The following is a 22,630-nucleotide window of genomic DNA, read 5'->3' as shown; positions in this document are numbered from 1 at the left end:
AGAGGAAGTTTAAATTTCTCCTCCAATATTTAATGAAACACATGTGTGTGTGCAAACGCATGCATGCAAGGATTTTTTCCCCCAGTGTTCTTAATGATATGCTCTAATTATTGAAATAAATCAACTGTCTTGAAAGGGAGATCCAGTTGTGAACTGAAATTCTCAGAAAAGAATCACAAAATTATAATTTCAACAATTGTCACTGCATGAAGGCTAATTTACTAAATTATGTGTAGGAAATAATTGGCAAGTTGAAAATTAAAATACTGAAATTTCAGGAAACAACCAATATCTTCATTGAATACCTTTTTTTCCCTGGTTCTCTGTGTAAAGGAAATACTAAAGACAAATAAAAATGAAGTCAGATGCTTGGTAAGTAGAAGTAGTAAAGTTTAAAAGTTGAAAGACCATAAAACCAAAGTATAATAGACATCTGTTTTATCTGACTGCCCAAAGCTCCTTGGTGGGATCATTTGCCTCCTTTCTCAGTCCATGTAGTTCTGGTGGAGTCAAAGCTGCCAGGCCAGGTCAAAGTATTCACTCATCCTAATCATAGTGACAGGTTCAAGGATGGACACTTGACTCTAGCCAGACCATTGAAACACTCCTTCTAGAACAAATTCCTGACTTTCTTTGGACATCTGAGCCTAGCTATGCCGGAAGTCAGGCTAATGAGAAGTCAGTGAGTGAGGGTCCTCCTGACGACTATCCCACAATTGCTTTGTGAACACTCATGCCATAGATTTTGCTTCTTTAGTCTTCTAGTTGTAGAATTGACAGATCACAATCAAAAAGAATAATAATCTCTACACTTTACTTTCCATGCATTTCTCAAACTCTCAGCCACATCTGGAGGCTCCTTCACAAAGGTAATTTGCATATTGGTTGGAATGATGTCTACTACGTGACTCCAACTTAAGATGTGCTTGTTCTGAATAAAGAATCTTCTCAGCCTCTTAAGAATTTATCCAGAGTAATTAGATACACTCTGATTCATCCAAATATTATCCAAAGGCTAAATATCTGTGGCTTTAATTGTAAAAGCTCATTAACTTTAAATACAGCTAAAGTTATTGAGGGGAAAAAAATCTCAGTAGAAATACTCTAATAGATGGTCTAGTAAGACTGAAAAGGAAAGGTTTGTATATCTTAAGCCAATTAATCTTGACGTTGTCTACATCATTCCACTTACATTGGAACTGAATCTAAGTACTTCGGAAAGAAAACATATGCAGGCATGCTGGCGGAATTCTACTCTCTTGCAAGATATTCAACAGACTTTAATATTTTCTTTTTTTTTTTAAGATTTTATTTATTTATTTGAGAGAGAGCACATGAGAGGGGGGAGGGTCAGAGGGAGAAGCAGACTCCCTGCCGAGCAGGGAGCCCGATGCGGGACTCGATCCAGGGACTCCAGGATCATGACCTGAGCCGAAGGCAGTCGCTTAACCAACTGAGCCACCCAGGTGCCCCAGACTTTAATATTTTCAATCATCTCTCTGGGTGGCCAAATAAAAGATGAGGGGAAATTTCTCTTTATAGAATTTTTCCAGCTAATAAATGAAGAAGAAATGATACAGTTAGAATATTACCCTTTTGGGGCGCCTGGGTGGCTCAGTTGGTTAAGCGACTGCCTTCGGCTCAGGTTATGATCCTGGAGTCCCGGGATCGAGTCCCACATCGGGCTCCCTGCTCAGCGGGGGGTCTGCTTCTCCCTCTGACCCTCTTCCCTCTCGTGCTCTCTGTCTCTCATTCTCTCTCTCTCAAATAAATAAATAAAATCTTAAAAAAAAAAAAGAATATTACCCTTTTGCAACTTCTAATGAATTTGTGCTTCTGAATTAGTGCTTCTGGTTGTTGATTATCAATAGATCCTTGCATCACTAACAACCAGAAGGAAGCACTCAACACTGCTAGAATAGTCTTGCTGGAAAAATGTGAACCTTAATCTGACCAAGCCTCTAGGTCAGGGTTTCTCAACCTCTATATGACACTTTGAGCTAGATCATTCCTTGTTGTGTATGTGTGTGTGTGTTGGGGGGGGGTTCCCCACGACATTCGCCTGCATTCTCAGATGGTTAGCATCATCTCTGGTTTCTACTTACTAGATGCCAGAATCATCCCTGTTTTATGAAATCCAAAAGTCTCTGAAGACACTGCCAAATGTTCCCTGAAGAGGCTAACAAAATTACCCCCTGTTGAGAATCACTGTTCTAGATTCAACTACCAATTTACAGGAAATGCATAAGATAACCAGACACGGAGGAATTATAAAAGACAAATAGCTTTGCTGGTTGCTTGCAAGGGGAAAAAAAAAAAAAGGAAATGGAAGGAAACCCCGTAGATTTAAAACTGATTTAAGAGATATATCAACTAATTGCGATGTGTGGACCTTATTTGGATTTGACTGAAAAAGTAAAACAATACAGTGAAACAGCAAAAACAAATAAATAATTTGAATACTTATTATTTTTAAGAATTATTGTTAATATTTAGGTGTACAGATGCTGCAATTATTTTTTTAAGAGTTCTTAGCTTTTAGAGAAATGTATAGAAATAGCCAAAGATGGAAGGAGATGATGTCTAGGGTTTGCTTCAAAATAATATGCTAGTGGGGTAAAGTGGGTCATGGGGGAATCAGTGATACAGATTGGCCATTAATAGATAATTTTAAAACCTGGGTGGTGGACAACTGAGAGATCTTTATACAATTCTGCCTATATTTGTACAAATTTTAAAAACTCTGTAATAAAAGATAAAGTGAAATATTTCTAGGAAAGATGGTTTCTTTGGAGAAAGGATGATGCAAAACATTACAAGAACAAGAAAATACATATATGCGTAATATTCATAGACTTTGGGGGGGTGAACAACTCTAGAAATTTTTTTTTCATCTTTAAGACCAGGTTTTTTGTTTTGGGGGGGTTATTGTTTTGTTTTTGTTTTTGTTTTGCTTTTAAGAATGCCCGCCTTGTAATGACCCCTCTTATGGTCAAAAATATCAAAGATTATAAACTCGTTTAACCAGATATGCATTAGGGCCAAATGCATTTTCACTTCCTCACAACGAGGTTGCGTTAAGACCACTGTCTAATGAATTTAGCTACAAACGTTTGCTAATCAACTTTCCATTTCTCCTGCCCAAATTCCCAAAATAATTTTTAAGTTTTCTTATGGTTTCCTCTTTGTCGATTCATATGCTGGCACTTACATTGCCACAGCAGTAAATCAGCAGCAGCTGAATTGCTGCCTTAAGCTCTTAATGGCTCTTTGTGCCTGCAGACTCTTCCCTCACCAGTTCATCATGCACCCAGTTATCTTTCTAAATCACAGACGTGACTCTATCACCTCCTTACCTAAGCACCTCAGTGTCTTCCAAATTCATCCACACTACTTCTTACATCCTCAGTCTGGCGGCAGCAACTGTCCATGAGCTACATGTTGGATATTTCTAGTCATTACTCACTGTATTAAGTCTGACCACCTCACAACACATTCACACGTGAACTCCAGGCTCCAAGGGTCCCCTTTCCTTGAATCCACTCTGCAATTCCTTCTTTACTTACATTTATTCATTCTATACCTACATTGCACATCTCTTCCACTTTTATCTTTTGTATTCATACACCTGTTGCAATGCTTGACCAATCACCATCTACTCTACAAATCATTACCCTTTTTGACCAGTTGGGGTTAATCACTCTCCCACCTTCCCATTGCTCTGTATTTGTCCCACTACTAGCCAGCGTTTCGGTCATTTTGGATTAAAGGATATCTGTCCAGGGGTGCCTGCGTGGCTCAGTCAGGTAAGTGTCTGACTCCTGATTTCAGCACGTCATGATCTCAGGGTTGCGAGATCGAGGCCCATGTTGGGCTCCGTGCTCAGTGGGGAGTCTGCTTGAGATTCTCTCCCTCTCTGTCTCTCTCCCTTTCCCCCTATGCTCCTCTCTTTCAAATAAATAAATAAATAAATCTTAAAAAAAATAAGGTATATCTGTCCAGTTTTACCACTGCACTGGAGTTCCCAGCAAGACAGAAACCATATTTTATCTAACCTTTATGGTTATGAAACTGGTTGCATAAAAGTTGCACAAAATATTTGCTGAATTAAGTATGGTGATTATTTTGACCCCAAAAAATCACTAAATCGATCACCCAAAGTAGAAATGCATGCGAAAAGATCACATAATTCACAACTGTCATTTTGAAATAAATAGAGCAGAAATCCCTGTAAGATGATCCAATCATCAGAGGAAAGCATTCATGATAAGTTAGAAGTCCAGGATGAGGTTTGGTTCCTAAATCCTGCCATTCTCACCTCTCCAAGAAAACTCACCAACAAATGGCTAGAACAGAACTGCCATTAGAATATTCCCTTATCAATAGCTAGATAAGCACTGACAATCTTTATCTTAGCCCAGTTTCTCTAGAAAACAGGAGTTGAAGCAAGACCTAAGGATTAATGCTTTATTGACAGTTAAAATATTTGGAGCAGGGGAGGAAGTGAGGAAAAAGAAGGGAGACAGAGAAGCATGAGAGGTAAATACAAGATAAAGGTGCCCCACAAAGACTCCCAGCTGGTCACTTGGCTGGAAATCTCTGGATAACCTATTGAGCTTTGCAACAGTACACGGAATGAGATGTAAAGGGAATATTTCTTCCTTTCCTTCCCATATGCTGTTCCCACTGATCAAACTTTGCTCCAGGTTATGTCACCTGGCTACTTCCGTAGCTTCTGGAAAAGCCATATTCAATTGAAAGTAATAACAGTAATAATATACATACCCTATGGAGTTGTGGCTCTTCATTTGGTCTAGAAGTGGTAAGATGAGGTAATATTTAAAATATTATGAATCTGTCTGTAACACGTGGCTCCATGATATCCTCAGACTGACCAATACAATGAGCACTCCTCCTACATTTCTCTAAGATAGCTGGGAGGTCTATGTGTAGGGAAAGTGTGTGTGGAGGGAGGGGGGATGACAGTCCTTGATTCTAACAGTCAGAAATTCCCCAAAGTTTCTAGCGGTAGTGAGAACAGCAATCTCCCTACTGAATCAGTCAAAACTGAGTTGGAGATCTGCAATTTATAACCAACGTCAGCAAATTCCCCAAGCCCCTCTCCCAGACCGAGACAACCATTAATCTATCTCCTGTTTATATAGGGCTTGTCTATTCTGGACATTTCATATAAATGGAATTATACAATGTGTGGTCTTTGGTGAGTGGTATATTTTACCAAGCATACTGTTTTCAAGGTTCACCCATGTTGTGCCACATGTTAGTACTTCATTTCCCTTAATTGTTGAGTAGTATTCCATTATATCAATATACCACACTTTATTTATCCATCAGTTTGTTGGTATTGGGTGGTTTCCACTTTTGACCCTTTTGAATAGAGCTGCTATGAACATTCATGTACAAGTTTTTGTGTGAACATATGTTTGCATATGTCTATACTAAGTAGTGGAATTGCTTGGTCATATGGTAGCTTAACTTATCATTGAGGAATAGCCAGGCTGTGTTTCAAAGTTGCTGCACCATTTCACGTTTCAACACCTATGTATAAGATTCCAATTTCTTGTTACTTGTTATTATCTGTCTTTTTTATTATAGCCAGTCTAGTGAATTTCATAAAGTGAAATCTCATTATGGTTTTGATTTACATTTCCCTAATTACTAAAGATGTTAAACATCTTTTCATGTGCATATTGGCTATTTGTGTATTTTCTTTGGAGAAAGTCTATTCAGATTCTCTGCCCATTTTTTTTTAATTGGGTGAGAATTCCTCATATATTCTAGATTCATGTCTCTTACCAAATATATAATTTTCAAATATTTTCTCCCATTTTGTGAAATTGGGAAATGTGAGTCCTCCAACTTCACTCTTTTTTTTTTTCAATATTGTCTGGCCATTCTGGTTCCTTTCCATATCAATATGAATTTTAGACTCAGGTTGTTAGTTCCTGCAATAAAGACAGCAAGGATTTTGATAGAGATTTCATTAAATTTGCAGACCAGTTTGGGGAGTATTGTCATCTTAACAATTTAAGTCTTTCAATCCATGAACATGGGATTCCTTGTCATTTATTTGGGTGTTCTTAAAAATTTTAAAGAAGATTTTATAGTTTCCAGAGTATAAATTTATTTCTAATTCTCTTGTTATTTCTAATTCCAAACTATTTTTATTAAAACCAAACCTCCAAACATCCACTTTCTAGTTTGTTTTTGTTTTTCCCTTATAATCTCTGCATATTGGTATAGCAATATGTAAAGCAATTGAACCAGTAGTAATATACGTAATCCTCCCCAAAACCCATGAAGGCTATAGTGGGGAACTGGTGTGGTAGAAAAAGCCTGAGCTTTCAAGTTCAATTTCCTATTTTTCTCCCATTCTTAACTAACCTTGGGTTAGTTATTTAATTTCTGGGCCTTGGTTTTCTTATCAACAAAATAGTAATAGCTGACATTTATAATGTCTTTCTTATATTTAAGCACTCTTCTGAGTGTCTTACACATAGTAAGTAATTTAATTTTTCACAACTCAGTGAATTAGGCACTAAAATTGATCTGCATTTCATAGTTGAGGACACTGACATTCCAATTGGCTAAGTGGTTTGTGCAGGCACATGGTAGATTAGCAAAACCACATGTCTGACTAAGACAGTTTGGCCTCTGAGGAGATGCTCTTAACCACAATAGTAGATTAATACCTTCCTCATTGGTAGCAAAGGAAATTAAATGAGAAAAAAATGCTTAATATCTCTGACACATGGTAGACATTGTATAAAAATTGTTCTTTATTAGACAACATTTTCCCTAATTAATCATAGAAGCCCGTTGATCTTTTTATTAGATAAACATGATTTACATGAGTAAATTCCCTCTACTTGGATTAAAATAGTCAATACAAAGGTGGATTAATAATGAAACCAACAAAATATAGGCTTCAGTTTCCCCCATTTGCACCAGCCCATTTCCAAGTCCCTGTATCTGATTTGTAAGTTTACAATCTTTGAAAAACAAATTTTCCTCGGCCTGCATAAGCTTTAGATCTCAGAAAAGCTAGAACTGCTCCTGAATATATATTATCAAGAAAATTAGAGAATAACCCAGAGATTTTTAGTTTGGCAAAGTGAAGGTTGAGGGTCACCTATAACTAAGATGACAAAGAAGAAGGAGGAAGAGGAGGAGGTGAGGATGAAGATGAGAGGGAGATTTTGGGGAAAGAAGAAAGTTCAGTTTTAGGTAGGTTCAATTATGTGTGTAAAAGGAACAGTCAGATGGAGATGTCCTGTTGGAGGAGTGCTGGGACAAAGATACAGATTTGAGAGCCATCAGCAAGGATGATAGTTAAAGCCACAGTTATGAATTATATCACCTCAGGAAGGTATGTAGCATTAGGCCAGTAGTCCTCAACTAGAGGCAATTTTGCCCCCCAGATACCTGGGGATGCTACTGGCATCTAGTGGGCAGAGGCCAGAGATGTTGCTAAACATCCCACAATGAACAGAACTGTCCTCCACAACAAAGCATTACCTGTTCCAAAATGTCAATAATGCCGATGTTGAAAAACATCTGTATTAGATGAAGACCAAGGAGGAAAATGAAGAAAACCTTGTTGAAAAAAGGATGAGAAAAACTAGAGTTTCTGAGACAGAGGGAGGGTCGAAATGCATTCTGAAGAAACTATACAGACATGCAAGAAATACAAAATGCCTCTTATTATTCCCCCTTTTTTAAGCCACCCCAAAAAGGCCATCATACTGTTGTCAATGGTATCCACCATCTTCCCTCTGTAACTGGCTTGTCAGGGTGATGATTCTCAGATGAAGTAATGCAACTTAATTATGTCCAGGATAATAAGGGTGTGAATAGCATGCAGATGCTCAACATCTGCTAATCCCAAATTGAATAACTCTTCAAGTTAATGCCTTTTCATGGGCCCTGGAAGAGTTGCTGACATATAGAGTCCCAAATGTCTACTCTGCAACTTCAGTTTTGCATCGAGTGTTAGGGTGTGTCTGGATTGGTATCATTCCATGATACTTATGGTTTATATTAGTTGTTTAGTTAAGGAAAAACTGAAAATAAATGATCACTGTGCTAATATGCACAGATAATAGCCCGGATTATTCATGTGATTTTTGTGAATGAGTAATTTCTGGGGAAAGATGCATATGCTTACAAAAAAGTAAATCATATATCACTTTTTGTTGATCCCTGAATAGTTCCTTTAAGCCTCCAGTGGTCTGCATTAAGCACTGTCCAAGAATTCATGTATGGGGTAGAAGAGGGGTAGGGGTGGGGAGGTGGGCAGGGAATCATGACACATTCTGTCTGTACATAATCTTAGTCATGATCATACCTTACAGTCCTTTCAATTTTCCCCTTTTCTCTGTAATTTCTCAAATTAGCTTGTTAACATCTTGTCTGCCATATTTGACTCATGCTATTGCCTTTCTTCCAACTGTGATCTTGGATATTCTCAACCACATTTCTGATTCCCCACTGTATGGGAATATCTAGTTGTCTTTATTTGTTTTGTTTTTTGTTTGATTGGTTGTTTGGTTAGTTGTTTGGTTTTGTTTTCTGCCCATCATTCATTACCGTTTATTCCGTTAACACCACCTTGATTTTCTTTTGGGGAATCGCCTGTTTAATCCATATGATTTAGCTAGGGCAGCCCATACTCTACACTCCAGAAGGGGACCTTGGACCTAGCCTAGCTAGTTTGTGTATTATATTTCTCTGTTCATAGTGATTCCTCTGGTCATGGCTGAGCTTGTGACCCAGGATAGCCCGGAAAGATTCAAATCCAGGGCATTTTCTGAACATTTGAGGAGATGCTTTCTTTCTTATAGATTTTTTCAACTATAAGGATTTCACTCTGAGGATTTCAGCAGCTATTTTTCTTGGAAAAGTCTGGTTGGAAATGAAGCTGCCAACAGAGAGCAGATCCCCAGAATGGTGGGAAGGTGAGAAGGAATAGTGAGGGGAAGTAACAGAGAAAAAGACAAAGACAAAATGATAGAGAGAGTAATATGGAATTCTAATAACATAAATTGAGCTCCAAGATCTAGATGGACCTGACAATCCATCTCCAGATTTTTTTGTTACTACACCAATGGTTAAGTTTCTACTAATTGCATACAAAACCAATTGAACTTAAAGTCTTTACTTATTTAATTAATAATTCTCAAAGGCATTGGGAAGAGAGCATAAGAAGGAGGGTAGTGGTCCTCACAGAGCTTGTAGTCTAATTAGGAAGGCAAATTTTAAACAACAGAACACAAGGATAGTAAGTGCTAAGGAAGATGCACAGGGTGCCCCAGGTGCAGAAAGCATGAGGGCTAAGTCTGATAAAAAGAGAAAGAGTCTCTCAAATAAAACCCTAATAGCACTGATTTACACCATTGTCTCAGATTGTGTACTAGTTATCTATCACTGTATAAAAATTATCCTAAGACTTGGCAGCTGAAAATATAGATTATTTCTGATCTAACAGTTGACCCTGTGTGGGTCAGGAATCCACAAGCATCTTAGTTGCATGGTCCCTGGCTCAGGTTCTCTCATGAGGCTGCAGTCAAGGCTTGTTTGGGTGGGGTGCAGTCATCCCGAGGCTCAGCTGGAGAAGGGTCTGCTTGCAAGCAGCTTTACAAGATTTGCTTCCAAACTCACTCACCTAAACTTCTCCACAGAGCTGCGTCCTAACATAGCAGTCGGTTTCCCTTAGTGTGAGGAATCCAAAAGAGAATAGAAGAGAGCTCCCAAGACAAAACCCACAGTCTTTTTATAACCTAAGCTCAGGAGTCACATATCCTTACTTCCACCGTGTTCTATTCATTAGAAGCAAACTACTAAGTCATGTTTACACTCGAGAGGAAGGGTTACACAAGAACATGAGTACCAGGAAACAGGGATCATTGGGGCCATCTTAGAGGTTGCCTACCACAGTTTGGGTTCTTCTAAAAGCAGGTTCTAAGATAAGGATTTAGGTGCAGTTTATTAGAAAATTGATTCCCAAAAATACTGTGAAGAAGCATAGATACAAGACAGGAAAGGGAAGACAACCAGTAAATGGTTGCCATTGACTGAATCTTTGTGTCTCCCCAAAATTCATATGTTGGAATCTAATCTCTAATGTGATGATATTTGGAGGTAGGGCCCTTGAGAGCTGATTAGGACATGAGGGCTCTGTTGTCATAAATGGGATTAGTGTTCTTATGAAAGAGGCATAAGAAAGATCCCTTCTCCCTTCTGCCATTTGAGGAAGCAGTGATAAGAAGGCTGTCTGTGAAACAGGAAGTGGGTCCTCATCAAACACTGAATCTGCCTAAACCTTGATCTTGGACTTCCCAGCCTCTAGGACTGTGAAAAATAATTATTTATTGTTTAAATGTCCCCCGATCTATGGCATTTTCCCTCAGCAGCCCAAATGAACTAAGATAATGAGTGTGTAGGATAATAAGTGTGTGTCACTGGCTTTATCCCACTAGGATCACTCCGAGAGACTATGTGGAACACTGCCCAGACATATCCCACTAGAAGTAAGAAAGCCAGGGTATTTATTCAACATCTGTCTCACCTTGCTTCAGGGTTACCTGGAGTTGTCTGCAAGGATATGGGCAGACACCAGCAGCACCTGCTACAGCACCTTAGTGACTACCCTTGTCTATTTGACCTAGCTCCTGGGACTTTCTCTCCTTGGTGCTTTCGCCTCACTCACATGAGCTTGGTTGAGATCCAGTCAGTTTTGACATACAAATAATTTTATTTAATTCATAAATATCCACAATGAATTACCTACATGTATTTGGTCCATTCAAAATTACAAAATGGATCAAAATACAACCCCAGCTTTTAACACATATCTACTTTATTGGAGGAGATAAAGTAGATACAAAGTAGCCATTACATAGAAAAGTTTATGAGCGCCTGGGTGGCTCAGTTGGTTGCGCATCTGTCTTCGGCTCAGGTCATGATCCCGGGGTCCTGGGATTGAGTCGCACATCGGGCTCCATGGCTTCTCCCTCTGCCTGCTACTGCCCCCATTCATCCTCTCTCTCTCTCTCTCTCTCTCCCTGCCTCTCTCCCTCCCTCCCTCAAATAAAAATAAAAATCTTAAAAAAAAAAGAAAATTTAATACTAGTGGTATACATTAAATATCATGGGAGAGAAATGGGAGGTCTTTATGCACGAAGATTTTGTCTGGATTTTGAACAGCAAAAAGATGGTTATGCTTAGATGCCAGAAACAGCCAGAAATATGGTTTGACAAGAGGCATGGTGTGCCAGAGAGGTTAACGGGAGAAGAAGTTGGAAGTTGGGGCCAGATACTAGAAAGTTCTAAATACCATGTTATGAATTAGATTTCATTGGCAGCTGAGGATTGATTAAGGTGTTTGAGATAGATATGATATAGTCATATATTATAAAAATAATATCTCATCCCAATGAGCATCCACATCTCACACTGACAATGAACAGGATGGAAAATGGGATTTTTAAGGTTTTTTTTTTTAATTTTTTTTTTTTAAGATTTTATTTATTTATTTGAGACAGAGAGAATGAGAGACAGAGAGCATGAGAGGGAGGAGGGTCAGAGGGAGAAGCAGACTCCCTGCCGAGCAGGGAGCCCGATGCAGGACTCGATCCCGGGACTCCAGGATCATGACCTGAGCTGAAGGCAGTTGCTTAACCAACTGAGCCACCCAGTCGCCCCGGGATTTTTAAGGTTTAAAACAAGTTATGGTTGAAGTGACTTGCTAGTGCAATTATTATTGTATATTACATACTATTACTGGTAAGCTCTTTCTTAAGCACACCATGTGCTCTAGATCAGAGGTCAACGAACTGATTCTATAAAGGGTCAGATAGTGAGTATTTTAGGCTTTGTAGGCCATATGGTCTCTGCTGTAATTACTCATCTCTTCTGCTGAAGCATGAAAGCAGCCACAGACAATGTATAAATAAATGGATGTGACTTTGTTCCAATTAAACCTTATTTACAAAAACAGGCAAGATTTGGCCTTCTGGCCATAATTGCAACTAAAAATATTGTTTCTATATTTGACTTTTGGTATATCTTCTCCAACTTACTCCTAAAAATGTATACCTCCTATAGAGTGGAGATAGATTAAGCCTGCACTCCCCAAGCTTGCCCAATTCTGGGAGTCACTTGGGGTACTTGCTGTCTGTACAGATTCTCAGACCCCTCTCCTTGGAGATCCTAACTCATCTAGGAGTCTGGGAGGGGGCTCCAGAGTCTGTGCTTTAAAAGCCCCAGATGATTTTATCATCAAGCAAGTTTAGGAAGCCCTGAGTTGACTATCCCAGTGTTGTTCCCCACATCCCACAGGTTTTCATCACTGTCAGGAGGGGCTAAGAGTATTGAGGTCCTGCCATGAATACGGTACAGTGGGAAGCCATGGAAGGAGAGATAAGTTTCTGTCTCTGGCCTAAAGGATCTTTGATCCAAAGCATCAGGGCTCTAGGCAGGACTTGCCCTTAGAGGATTCAAAGGACCAAACCCTTAAAGCATGTATTATTTATGGAAACACAGTCACTCAACCTCCTCCCCAGTGAATGTTGCTTTACTTTCTTCTTCAATTAAAGCCAGTCTAGAAAGAATTGGGAGTGATATTTACACTCCCCTTAGGAAAATGGGGGTAAACACACCTAATACTTTCTCCTTAAGGAAAACACTTAACTAATAGAGCCAGGAATTACCGTACACCCTTGGTACTTGGGGAAGAGACTTGGTGACCCATGTCCAGAAAAAAACTTTCTTTAGAAAATGTTTCTTTCAGACAAAGAAGTACTTTTTCTGACAAGTCAAAAATTAATATGGAAAAAAAATCACAGGTTTTCTTTAAGGGAGATTTGTTTTATTCCAAAATGTTAGGGCCTTAAAGAAAAAGAAGTGAATTTATTTATCTGAAAAGAAAAAAAAAAAGAAAAAAGAATTTAAAAAATCTATCAATGGTATTTTTCAAACACTATTGGCTCAAAGAAAGCCTAGGAAAAGAAGCATTATTGCTAGAGTGGTTCTGAGCTTTTTGATTTATAATGTTCTCAATTCCTGGGGGAAGGGGGTCCTCTGTTTTTTGCTTGTGATGCCTCTTTAAGGGTCTCCGGTCACTACAGCTCCATCTAGTAATTGCTTGTTTACCTACTCAAAAGGATAGCTCAAAAGTCCACGACTGCCCTCGGAAGACTTTCTCTGACTTTCAGTTCACGTGGTTCCCGTCTACACAATCACCCAGTGACTCACCATCATCCACCTGATAAAATCTAAACTCCATAGAACGAAGCGCAAGCCCCTTCATGATCTCACCCTCCCCAGCTCTTCCAGACTCATCCGGGACTAACCTCCCTGCCCCAACCACCACCAGTCCTTGACTACACAGCAATACCAACTTCTTTGATCATTCCTCAGCACTTGTGGGTCTCCCTGCTTGGAAAACCTGCTCCTATACCATTCCTCCTCTCCCCTCTGTCTGCAAACTCTATGTATGCTTCAAAATCAGCTCAAGATGATCTTCTCTGTGACGCTATCTTTGACTTAGGAACATGGTCTCTACACCTCCGCTGAGCCTCATACCTACTTCCATCAGGGCATTATCATATCATGTCATTTCTGTTCATTATTTGCTTTAAATCTATTTCCAAACAAAACTAAACTAAACCCTGCTTGAGAACAAGGACTGTGCCAACTCATCTTTCTAGCTCCAGTTTTGCTTCAAAATAGAGTACTCAATGCAGAGCAAATGCTCAATGCATGTCTGAAAACGCCCACAACAGTGAAAGAATGAATGAATCAACAGGGTCAAGATAATTTACAGGGAAATAGCTGTCAGAGCTGACCCTAGCTAATTGGATGGTGAACATGTAAGCAATTAGCCTATAGTTCCTATAATACCCCTACTTAGGAACAAGATCTTGTTTCCAGGCTTTTAATCCATTAAATCTATCCTTGTACCAAGCAGCTGGCATCACATAAAAACAGGTTTCCAATACCTCTGATCAGTCACAATCTTAGTCCTGAGCCACTTGTTCGAACCTATTTCATACACTAAACCCCATGTGTTTCTGATCCTTCTGGCTTATGACCTCATTACACAATCTCCTGTTTACAACCTTATTACATTCTTTAGTCCTGAACTTGGTCTTGCTTTTCTGGCTATGGCCTGAGTTCTTCTCTTTGACTAGAACTTGAATTCTGTCTTTGCATTCATGGTTCCCTATGAGTAGGTACCTCTTGGCATCCAGCCTGTCCTGAGAAATCCTTTGGTTAGAACTCTTGCTGGACTCACCGCAGCCTTCTGAGTGGAAGACAAATACAAGGAGTGACCTCAAACCACTAGTTGAGGGAAACTGACCCCTGCTGCAAATTATTAGGAAGAAAGGGGAGAAAGTGGAGTCAAAACCAATCTATACCTCATGTCAACTGGTACATATTATTCCACTGTAGAGTTATATGAATTCATCTCATCAAAGATTTAACCTCTGATAGTCAAGTCGTTCAAAAAAAAAAGATGCATTGAAATGAGGAAAGATAAACATATCTTAGAAGAGTGTAGAGACAGGTGATAAAGCGATAAAGGAAAATGGTGAAAGAAAAGCAATTTGGGATAATTACCTATGTTGAGGATTTAAGGTAAAACTGTTTTGCACCTGATGCTGAACCTACCTAGAATCTTACACAGGCTGGCAAGAGTGAAGGAGTTAGGTTTGACGAGTCATTGCACTAGAAATGGGAAGGAGAGAAGGAGATACTGGTGGTTAAGAGTAAAAATAATTCAAGTCAGGAAGACCTGGGTCAATGTGGGCAACCAGAGCTCAGAGCTCTGAGATCTGCCCTTTTTAGGCAGTGAGACCTTGGAGAAGTTGCTTAGCTATGCTCTTTGCCAATTTCACATCTATAAAATGAAAATAAATATATTTAACTCACAAGTTGTTTTAGGGGTTAAATATAATAATTAATGGAGAGTAGTTGATGCAATATTATTTGAGAATGTGCCTATTGTGCTGATGTGTGCTATGTCCTAGGAAAAGATGGAGGCTTAATTTCTATTATTCTCAACAGTGTCCATGTATAGTTTATAGGCTCAGAAAAATGTCGGACTCTCCAATGGCCATAGCTATTAGATTATAACTGATGAACCAGAATATAATTTAACTTGTTTGTAGTTTCCTTTTCTTCAACTCAGCTTCCCTCCACTTTGCTCAGGTCTGCTCTCTTGGATGCTGTTATACTTTTCATTGCAACTATTTAGACAAAGAACTTGGGGACATCCTCAATTCCTCTCTCTCACTCCATATCCAATCTAAGAGTCAGTTCTCTCAGTTTATCACCTTCACTGATATCACCAGAGTCCAAGTTGCCTGAATTATGGCAAAAGCCTCCTAACTAGTCTTGCTGTTGATTCTACTATAGTCTTTTCTGGAAAAAGGAGCCAAAGTGAATCTTTCAAGACATCTTTCAGATCCATGTACTTCCTCTGCTCAAAATCCTTCATTGGCTTTCCTTTTCACTCTGAACAAAAGCCAAAGTTCTTTTGATGGCCTACAAGGCCCCACATGGTCAGGCACCCTGCTCCCCCTCGCACCCTATCTCCTTCCACTCTCCTTCTCCCCTCCACCCCCTGCGCTCACTCCACATAAGCCGCACAGGCTTCATGTTGAACTTGGAACATGCCAAACACATTCTGGCCTCACAGAATTTGCTCTTGTCTGGAACACTCTTCATCAGGATATCTGTGTGGCTTCCTTCCTCATGTTTCTGACACCTCTACTGAAATACCACCTTATCATAGAGGTCCACCATCTTAGCCTGGGTTTCCCCAAAAGCAGAACCTGAGACAAAGGTTTGAATGTGGGTAGTTTTGGGGAAAAATTGATCCCAAGGAATGGAGTCAGGAAGGAAGGAGAGAAAGCTCAACCCAGGGTACATTAGTAACCTGGTCAATGTGGGCAACCAGAGCTCAGTCTGGCTAGGTCCCTCTGGGGATCACGAAGAATGCTCCACAGAATTGTCTGTTCAGAAGAGAAAGAAGAAAGTATTTATCTACTAGATATCTTTTTAATTGGTCAAATGTTGCTGAATGGAATGTTACTTTCCTTGAGTAAGTGAGCTCATGCATGTCCCAGGATGATGAAAGGGAGTAAACTCAGTGGGGCAGAGAAGCCCCTGTACAGAGAGTAGAGATACAAGGTACAACTAAGTTGAGGTGCTGTTAGATAATGCCTATGTGAATCTGGCTATTGCAGCAAAGAGTAAAATAAGAAAGATGATTGAGACCATATGAGACAGGGCTCAAGACTTATCTATACTTCCCTAACACCCTTCTCCAAAATAGCACCCTGCCCCTACCCAGTCACTCCCTATCCCCTTATTACCACCCCACGTATTCACTTGCTTATTGGCTTGAAGTTCTCCTTACTAGACTCTAAACAGCATGTGATCAGGGGCTTAGTGTACTTTGCTTACTAACAGTACTCTCAATTTCTGGGATGGTGTCTGATATGTAGAAACAAATATTATTAAACGAATAAATGGTTTAGAATCTATCAATTGATATGTCTATATCAGAGAGAGAGAGATGTGTCTAAATATCAAGCTATTCATAAATAGTTAAGATGTGTTGATGCTTTTTTGCTGTTGTCTTCTCTGCCCATCCAACTTTTCTTGCAATCCCAGATTCTGCATTTCCCCTAAGTGAAGTTAAACCAGGTGTAAGCCCGTGAGTGTCAACAGAAAGCTTGTTGATGCACTAGACCAGTTGTTCTCAAATGCTAGCTTGCATCAGAATCAACGAAACAGAGTGCCGGGCCCCGTGTCAGCGCTGGCTGGGACCTGAGAATGTGCATTTCTAACAAGTGCAGCGGCTGCTGCTGGTCCAGGACCATATTTTGGGAACCACCACATTAGACTGTTCTTACAGCCCCTTAAAGTGGGCATCTTGCCCATTACATAGCCTGGCCCACGATTGGTGAGACCCAAGGGAAGAAGCAGGTTTGTTTCATTTAAGCTGCTACAAAGCCCAACAGAGCCCTGCTTTTTGGAGACTTTACAAGGTCACCATTCAACATGGGATTTACTTACTACATTCAGCTAATCCCGATGAAGAGTTCAGGCCTGTTTAAGAGCTCTCTTTACAGTCAGCTCTAGGACCATATTTTTCAAATAAACCATATCTTTCTTTAATTGGCATGTCTAAGTAGAAGCAGCAAGACAGGATATGAAGACCAGAGTAACAACAGTGAAAATCTCAGAAATCATGGGGAAAATGCAAAAGGGCAATCGTGATTTGGGGGCAGAGTTCTTTTATGCTTGATAACTTTGGAGGAATCAAACTGACTTCCTTTGAAGAGGGGAAGAAATCTCAAGACAAGTAATTAGCTCTCTATTCTACAGGAAAAGGTAGTTCACTATTGGTAATGGCCGGCTGCTACTATTGCTTTTAATGTCATAGTTCTCAATCAAAACCAGCTGTCAGCTGCACTAATTTCAATGGGTGACTTGGGGATCAAATCAGATGACAGAGACAGAGAGACAGTGTGCCAATAATGGATCTTTGCCTTTGCTTTCTATGGTGGCCACTTAGGAGGTGGTGGGAGACACAGGATCCTTTTTCAGAAAATTAAACTTCCTGTGATTTGCCCCACCCTCCCACCACCTTAAACAAATTCGGCCAGATTATAATATAGAGTCTATTTCTGGGTTAGATTTCACTGGAGCGAGAATTTTTTTCAACAAATGCCATTTGTGATTCCATGAATAGAAAATCTCTTATGGCACAAGATTAACAAAGCTAATTATTGGAGAAGATAAAATTAATTTACTAGCTGAATTTAACAGACTCGCTGATCTAGAGAGCTGAATCTCTCTCTAGCTGAGGACATTTTTATTCCTATTGGTTATGATGAACTTGGGAAATTTCTTCAAAGCTTATCCTAATTCCAAAAAGTCTTCTAAGCCTTATGCATTCTGAAATTCTGGTGAAATTATACATCATTTTGTTTACTAAGGGTTTGAAATTGCAGTTCTTTACTAAGGCTTTTTAAGTACAAAGGTGCTTAAAGTATAAGATGCATATATAGAGATATATACAAGCTATAGATATAGATTCTATACAAAGATTCTTATAGTATAAAGATGAAATTCTCAACCAATGGCTTTTGAGACAAATTTGAACCATTACAAACTGTCCTTACAAGTCACATCTGAAATCCCTGCAAATTCTTAAAATCATACCTCCTTCTCAAAGTTTTACAAATATCATCTTATCTTTAAGTGGGAAGAGGGGCGCCTGGGTGGCTCAGTCGTTAAGCGTCTGCCTTCGGCTCAGGTCATGATCCCAGAGTCCTGGGATCGAGTCCCACATCGGGCTCCCTGCTCAGCGGAAGGCCTATTTCTCCCTCTCCCACTCCCCCTGCTTGTGTTCCCTCTCTTGCTGTCTCTCTCTTTCTGTCAAAATAAATAAACAAAATCTTTAAAAAAAAAAATAACTGGGAAGAGCAAATAAAATTGTGTAATGGCCCTTTTAAAATAATATCTAGAATTCTTTCTTAGCCCTTCTCATAAGGCAACATTTCGGAAAATGTAACCTAAAATTCTACAAAGCTCATAAAGTTATTCCATTTGTCCCTCTCCATTTACATTTCCTGCCAAAAAATTCTCTTGGGAAACTTAACAATACCGCTTTCTTTCATGCCATCAGAGACTTGCCTTCATAGAGTTTGCATATGTGGGTTCTGACCCATCAGTTCCGGTCGCTGTTGGATCAGACACTCTCACAGCACACCGGAAATCCTGATGGTCCTGTTCTTCTAAGCAGGGAATGGGATGGAACACAAACTTCCTTAGTTAACCACTCACGAATGACTATCTCCCGTTTACAGTGCATGTTTCAAAATTGGAGACAGGTTGCAAAATTTGAAAACAGGTGTGGATCATCAAGGTAGCATCCCTGGCAGTGCTTCTGTGATGTGATGTGGTTCCCTGAGCAGTCCCTTCTAGGGGATCCAGGGTCAAAGGTGTGGCCCAACGAGCTGCAGGATCCCATTTGGACTCTAAAGCAGATAAAAATATGGACTGTGAATGCTAGCGCAATCCTTTGGCTAAACCCACACAAGAGCTTTTTCAGTATAAAGCAAAATGCGTGGACGTTGAGTCTACTTCATTGTAAACCCCCATATCTCAGCACCATTAACAGTGAAGTGGTGCCTAAGGGCCAATTCAGAGCAACTCCAGAAAATGCTTCTTGTGCAAAAAAGCAACTCTCAGAGCAGGATACCAGGGCTTTTCCATTTCATTGTTGCTGGTGTTGTGCTCATTTTTGCAACAAATAAGAAGCAAATTGCCCACTGAAGACTTCTACTAAGACTCATTTTTTTCCATGTGCTTGAAGAACCTAACTAGTTTACAACAAATAAAAGTTCAAGTGTGTGTATGTGTGTGCACGTGCGTGTGTGTGATTTACATATTAGATGCAGAAATGGTTGATGGATTTTCGTTGCACATTTAGAAGCCAAATGGTAATGCTAAGCCACTCCACACTGTAACACGCCATGCGTCCCCCCATTGCAGGGCACACAGAGCCCTTAAACTCTATCTGATTCTACAAGTGTGGATCTGGGCCAGAGGGCTTCAGAGCAGCTTCCTTCTATGTCCCCAGTGGGGGAAGGACCCTCTGGGGGGCTGACTGCCATCTAATATAAAGGTCTCCAGAGGAGCAGAGGTAGTGAGTAATAAAAGGCTGACATTCAGAAGTGGCTTTTGCCCAGATGCCACAGAATCTTCAGGGAGCCAATCAAAATCTTGAGAATGACTTTGGAAATTTGCCTTTCTTTGGGTTCCCCCTTCTTCTTAGAGAATTTCCAGGCTAAACACAAGATTTTTGTAGTGTTTATAGATTGGAGACTTTCAACCATGGACAAAAAGTAAAATTCCTGGAAACCAAAGAGAATTGGGTGGCATCGGGGAGTATGGAAGCAGAAATTAGATGGAAGTTAAGTTTGGAGGTCTGACCCAAAAAAATGATCTGGATAGCAGAACACAAAAAAATCTTGGTTTTTATTTAAGAACATATTATTGGCCTTAATGAGACAATGGGGCAGGAAAGGGGCACAAAGCCATGGGAACCTTGGCGGGGATGTCAGACTCTAGTTTCTGGAGATAACGAAGGGTAAATTTTCTAGGTCTTGAGTTTCTCATCTACAGCAAGAGAGGCTGGCTGGAAATCTCCAAGTTTCCTTCTAGCTCTGAAATTTGATCATTACAACTCAAATAATTTATAATTCTGTTGCTACAATTTCAAAGCACCTGCCCTGATTTCTATGAGAGCCATAGTCAAGGGAACATAAACTATGTGCTGTATCCCATTTGTCCTTACTCCTTAATATTATGGTAGGCCCAGGGCTCTAAGAATATTTACAGGATCTGCTGTTTCCATTCCTGGCTCATAAGCCAAGATAAGTCTTGCAGAATTCACCATCCATTTTGTTTCTGTGGCTACGTGGAGTCCCTTGTAGCTATGAAAGATCATCTGGTAGATTCATGTCATAAGACAAAATGCAGTAACGAGATCCAAAGTTTCTTTGCCTCTCACTCAAGCCGAATATTTATTATAAAAATAAACATATACGGTTTAGGTGCTTCAGCCATCTAGGCTGTTGGTATGTAATCTCCCAGATGGATCCCTCACTGAACAATTCTATGCTTTGTCTAGTCACTAGGAACCTGGTCTCTGAATTTGAATATGAGCTATCTAAAGAGCATTAGCAATGAGCAAAATAAGTTAGAATCACGGGGCTCATTAGTTGCCTATTCTGATCAACTCTGGGCTCTATTATGTGATTTTTATCGCCCTCCTGCTGATTGAAAGTTGGTGGGGGAAATAAACAACTTTATATTTGAGCAGTGCAACCATTATACATTGAAATGTGCATACACAGTGGGTATGTGTTAACTGAATAAATATTAAGTGCTTACTACATCCAAAGAATACCTGAATCTATTAGAAGGTTACGTTTTTCTTCACCTTCCATGAGCCCCAAGCCCCGATGGATTTAAGGAGAAAAGAAATGTCTTTTAATATTATTTAATCAGCCAGCCATGGCTCTATCTTAATTCTAAGCAAAGACCTTCTGACAAACTGCTGTTTCACTGTTCTCAGGGTACACATAAAGTGGGCTTTTCCCATGAAGCATACCTAAGCCTCCTGGGCCCATGATATAACTGGTGTTTAAAAGGCCAGATGCTATTATTCCGAAACATGAACACACGCTATTGCAGATTGCTGGTACACTCACACACACAAGCAGAGGAGTCAGCCCCTCACCCTGAACGTTTTTACATTATTGGCATTTTGCAGAACACGTTCTACTTCTCCACATTTTAATTCGGAGCTGCAGCTAATCGAAGCACATGCTTTATCCTTGGCAGCCACACACCCCAGATGTGCAGCCCCTGGAAGGGATCACTGCAACAGTGTCACCTGGCTATCACCTTCCCTTACCTGGTTTCTCCAGCAGATCCCAAAGCAGGCGATGCTGTGAATCCTGCCAGCTTCATCTACTTTCACACTATGCTCTTGTAAATGGGAGAAATTGGTTCACGTTAGATGCTCTGAAACAGAGAGGGAACACATTGCAGAGATGATGAATTTGCACTTTGAAATAATTGAGAAAATGCGCAAGACTTTTCCATGCCTTCACATGTAGTAGAATGTTCTGTTCATAAATAAGGGGCTGGGCTTAGAGACAATAGACAGATGTATGACCTGCTCTGGAACAGAGCTGAATTCTTAATCATTCTGCTATACATTGAAATCACACATGTTGGCGTGTAAAAACCCAACCATGGGCTCTCCTTAGACAAAGAACCATTGTTCGTGGTTTGGGCCCCAGAGTCTCCTGGGCTTCTGTGGTTCTAGGCACAAATGGTAATTCAATCAGTTCAACTACACACAAAATAGGAACGGATTCTGGCAGATTGCTCAGTTTCAAACACATTCAACCCCGATTTGAAACAATTTTGCCTGATTTTCATGGAGGCTCCATGTTAATAGCTTGCATCACTTAGCTATAAGGACAAAGCACTGATTTTCTCTAGTAGTTTTGGTATAAAGAGGAAGCAATTTCTGTCCACTCTTACGAAATCAATTGTCCTACATCCTCATGGTTGTATTAACTAATGGGCACAATTTACTCCAAACATCTTTGAAAGTTCTTTGAAACAAGAAAATGAAACAGAGATGTTTTAGAACAGATTGGTATGGTAACTGAATCTCACTTTCTTAAAGGAACATCAGTATTACTCTCATGTATCCCAGAACACTTCCTCTTATACTTTCTCATGTTGTCGGTGGTGTAAAGTCGTTGCCCAAAACAGTGCAGTGTTGCTGAAGACAGTTATCTATCCTTGTTTTCCAAAATTCTTCACCATTCAGATTGATGGTAATATTTAGTCAACACTGAAGATGTCTGGTGTGGTGGATGGATTCCGCGGTGTGCTACGCCTCAGCTCTTCTGTTTCTATGTGATTTTGATAAGATACTGACTCTCCAACCAGTGGAAATGACACAGATGTCACTAGGTGATTTGAGTTCTCATTTCAACCC

General features: G+C 39.9%; 1 long non-coding RNA gene across 3 annotated transcripts in view; it reads right to left on the bottom strand.

Annotated features, from left to right (window-relative positions):
- The window catches only part of LOC123849644 (uncharacterized), a 67,916-nt gene that overhangs the window by 40,677 nt on the left and 4,609 nt on the right, over window positions 1-22,630 (bottom strand). For 2 of the 3 annotated variants that reach the window (XR_010407787.1, XR_010407788.1), the window contains exon 2: window positions 21,527-21,636. This is a non-coding gene — a long non-coding RNA (uncharacterized LOC123849644). Of the gene's footprint in view, window positions 1-17,062; window positions 19,080-21,526; window positions 21,637-22,630 lie in introns of those variants that run through there. The other variant, XR_006792122.3, reaches the window with a different exon arrangement.

This window comes from Mirounga angustirostris, unplaced genomic scaffold (genome assembly GCF_029215605.1).
Source record: "Mirounga angustirostris isolate CCGP_5_RB_7025 unplaced genomic scaffold, mMirAng1.0.hap1 SCAF_15, whole genome shotgun sequence".
Lineage (NCBI taxonomy): Eukaryota > Metazoa > Chordata > Mammalia > Carnivora > Phocidae > Mirounga > Mirounga angustirostris.
The sequence above is the reverse complement of the archived record's forward strand: the minus strand, read 5'-3'. Positions and strand labels throughout refer to the sequence as shown.